Source organism: Sinocyclocheilus anshuiensis, unplaced genomic scaffold, assembly GCF_001515605.1.
Source record: "Sinocyclocheilus anshuiensis isolate Anshui unplaced genomic scaffold, SAMN03320099.WGS_v1.1 scaffold63, whole genome shotgun sequence".
NCBI classification, from domain to species: Eukaryota; Metazoa; Chordata; class Actinopteri; order Cypriniformes; family Cyprinidae; genus Sinocyclocheilus; species Sinocyclocheilus anshuiensis.
In genome coordinates this window covers 5,535,012-5,539,365 of record NW_015552625.1, presented here as the reverse complement: position 1 = coordinate 5,539,365, position 4,354 = coordinate 5,535,012, and positions in this window count along the sequence as shown.

Below are 4,354 nucleotides of genomic sequence, written 5' to 3'. Positions count from 1 at the left end.
CAGTCACATCCAAAGCGCGCACTGCGAGTACCAAATTGAGAAAGTACTGTCGGGTTTGTCTTAAGTTAATGTAAACAGTTGTAAAATAAAACGCATGAGTATCAGCATTGGATCCGTGAAATAGGTCTTGTGACAGCAGCCTAGCTGTGCCGTCTTTTATTAATGTTAATCAAACAACAAAACTTACTGCTCTTGACTAAATAATGTTTTGTTGAATAACTTTTAATGTTAATTTAGTTTATTCAATTTCTGTAGCCTATTTAAAACACGTTCATCATTTAGAAAATGTAGTTAATACTTGCATCATTAATGATTTATTTTATCCACCCGCGACCCACCCGCAAATAATCAGAATGCATTTTTTTATTACCCGACCCACCCGATCCGCGGATTATCCGCAGCGCCCGCGGATATAACCGCCATCCGCGCATCACTAGTGCACACACTCACAAAGATTCAGAGGAAACATACTGTATATACAGTACATAAAAGATATATAAATATATAATATATATAGGCCTAAATACACACACTGCATGCTAAAATCCATCTAAAACTATTTTCAAAGGTATCATGCCACTTTTTGAATAATCACTTTGCTTGCATCTTTTGTGAGTAATGATAATTGAGCAACATGAAATATTTATACTTTTAAAAATGTATTTGACACAGGGCCATTTGAAATGCACTAAGGCCAAAAGAGCCAGTTACAATACCAAATATATGAACCTTTGCCTGTATTTCACCTAAAATCACATAATATACTTATGAGAACATATTTAGAGAACTTCTGAAAGTCATTTTTATGGTGATAATATATACTGCATGATCTCTCCATACATGCTCATATCACTGCCATCCACTGTCAAAATACTGAAAATGTTTGGCAAAAACCCCAAGCCACATGCCAGGATTGCTGCAACAATGAAGATGCTTTTGTGCTCTCTGGTAGCTAGAGGCAAGAACAAACATGTAAAGTAATAAGACTTGACTTAACCTAAGAGCATCCTGCCTAGTGAATAACCATTTATACTATGGTATTCAGAGGTCGGACGGGGTTTAGTGTCAAAGATATGCCTAGTGGCTCTTTTCCTTTTTAGAGCAGTTGTATAATACCCTCACTGCCCATCTTAGTCTCATCTCAGTTCAGAGGTCTGACTGTTATTAGCTTTTCCTTCCAACGAGTCCTCCATTTTCAAAGACCATACTTTCATCTCAGATTATGTATCCAAGCACACATAACGAGTATTCACACTACATGCAAAACATCTAAATTAAGATTTCAGCACTGCATATCTCCATCTGCTTGAGACCGGTAATTGGTGAACAAACTGCGTACTCCTCATTAGAGTTTTGTGAGGGTCACTGAGAATGATTCAAGGGTCTCTCATTAGAGATGCTAGAGGTGTGAAGCGAGGAAGCTCAAACAGCACATGAGACTGTCATCTCATTATCCCGATGTCCAGTACCACATAAACAACCAGAGGACATCAAAATTATATTAAAGACTATTGACACTTGCATGCATCTTTTTGCCATTATTAGTGACCCTGGATCTCAGCCATTAAATAAGCCAGAATACTCTTTTATGGTCAAATGAGATTTGTAGTTGTCAAAGTCAATTTGTCACGGCCCCTCCCATGTTGTTTGTTTATTAAAGCATCTGTTCATCCACTGATCAACAGTGTTGGGGAAAGTTACTTTTAAAAGTAATGCATTACAATAATGCGTTACTCCCTAATAAAAGTAACATTACGTTAGTTACTTTTTATGGAAAGTAATGCATTACGTTACTTCTTTAAATCTGGGCAGGGCTTGCTTGTTTGATTTTAATATAAAAAAGTTATCTTTTACAAATGTAAAAGCTCTTTTCACAAAAAAAGTGAAATTAATATGCCTTAGGCTAAAGGAAATGTAAATTCATGTCTGTACAGTAGAGGACGCAGCTCAAAAATTACATGAAGAATATTATCACTAAATTCAGCAATAACAAAAATTTGTTATTTTTGCTTAGTATGACTGAATTGGATCATTGAAGATCAGTAGCAAAGACATTGGTTACTAAAATGGGATTAATACATAAATGATATTTGTCTTAACAAATGTAATTATTGCAGGTTTGTATAATATTCTGAGTTTGCATTTGACTGTTTTTATTCATTTTGAGAATACTGAGTCTGTTTTTGTGCAGGTGAGATGAGTAAATATGTTCATATTAAGTCATATTAAGAATTACAGTAAGCATCATGTTCACACAGCGAACGCAACACCTCTGCACTTACTCCCGGTTTCTCTCAACATGGCAACACGAGACGAGAGCTGTCAGTCAAGACATGGGAAACAAAGTAACTGGCGTTACTTTTTTGAAAAAGTAACTCAGATATTTCCTTAAAATTCTAAATTCTAAATGCAAGGGTGCATTTAATTGATCAAAAGTGACAGTAAAGACATTTCTAATGTTATAGAAAGACTTATATTTCATATAAATGCTATTCTGTTAAACTTTCAACTTTTTCAAAGCACCCTGAAAAAAAGTATCATGATTTTCACAAAACAAAAAATGCAGCACCACTTATTTGATAACTACATTGATAATAAGAAATGTTTTTAAGCGCCAAATACATTAAAATATATTATTTTAAATTGCAATATTTCATGTTTTTACTGTATTTTTGATCAAATAAATGCAGCCTGGGTAAGCATTAGAGACGTCTTTTTCAAAATCTAAGGGGGAAAAAAAGCACAGAACCACAAAAATGCCTGTATTGATCACCTGTCCTTGAGATAAATAGAAAATCTAAGTTTGAACACCGGCTTGATTCTGAACAAAGTCCACTCTAATAAATCATTATTTATTTTCTTTTTATGTGCTTGCAGTAACCCTTCGTCCTTGCTCTACCAGCCAGTATCAGGCGACATTCTGATGTGACATCACAGTACAGCACTGTTCAAAGTCTACTGCATGATCCTGCATTAACTTATTCTGAGCTCTATGAATTTAGTTAAATAGATACTAACATTGGATGTAGAAAATAATGTGGCTGTGCAAGCACAATCAAGTTTTGCCCTGACACTAGACTGAGCAGTGCTGATGAGCGTGGAATACTAAACTCAATGGTGACTCACTTACTGAATGTTTTCAATGCGAGTGTGAGTTTTCAAATCTAAATCTTATATTTCTTAAAATGTGTAAAGTTCAGAAAAACCAAAAATAGATAGCATCGCTAAGAATGGACTGAACTACAAAAAGTTTGAAAGCTGAGTATGCCAGGTGTCACAAATTGCAGAAAATTGTGGATAAACTTCTGATTCCACATGAAAAATGCAGATACATTAACTTTATTAATAACCATATGTTTTTCTGCATCTCCTCCATCTCTCCACCTCTTTGATCTACTATGGTGATATTTTATGTTCTGATATTTTGAATAATTAATTGCCCATTAACGTCCTGCAACACTGTGGTGATGAATACCGGGATGCCTTTTCCCCTTTTAAGTGAAATAAATTGAACATAAAGCTATTTTATTTTCAGGGCCTATTTGGTAATATTGCCATCTTAATGAAGAGCCAACTCAAGCCAATGACATCCAGACAAGCACAATTCATCTGTTACAGCACTGCAAAACAAATCCCACAGTTTACTATTCTAACAAGGAATGTAAACGTATGATGCATCAAAAATTCACAATATAAAAACACTTATCTTTAATTGCAAACCCCCAAATTTAATCAAGTTAATGCTTAAAGACGTAAGGCAGCTCTATGAATATTAGCTTGATTACATTCACTCAATGGCCAAATACCATCTCAATGACTTGTTGACGATTAATCTGAATAAATTAAAATGTGTATGTTCATTAGGCCCTGAAGCAGCAAAGCTGCTGGATAAAAGAACACAGACATTTCCTTTCCTCTGCCATCAAATAAATTGGCAATTTCTTCCAAAAAAACTAAAACAAAACAATATTAAATACTTTACAAACTCTGAACAAGACTTGCCAGGGGGAAACATTGAATGTGACTTCATTATGCGCATGTTCTTTTTTTTCTCAGGGTGAAAACTGTGTAGTGATGTGTGAATGTTTGGTGGGTTACAGCGAGAACATGTGTAGTGTAGCATGATACAGAAGTAATACTTAAAATGCGTGTGAATGTAACAAGCAGCAGAGGTACTGTTATTTTCAAATTTTGTCTGTGCTGCAAATCTCACTGGTTGTGCAAGTTGAAGTCCAGAAGTGTGTTTGTGAAGGGCTTTTGTGAAAAGTGTACTTGCAAGGGGGTTTCATGGCAGTTCAGTCCAGTCTGTTTTTTTGTTGCTTTGGTTTTAAGAGGCGGAGAAAGAGACAGGAGA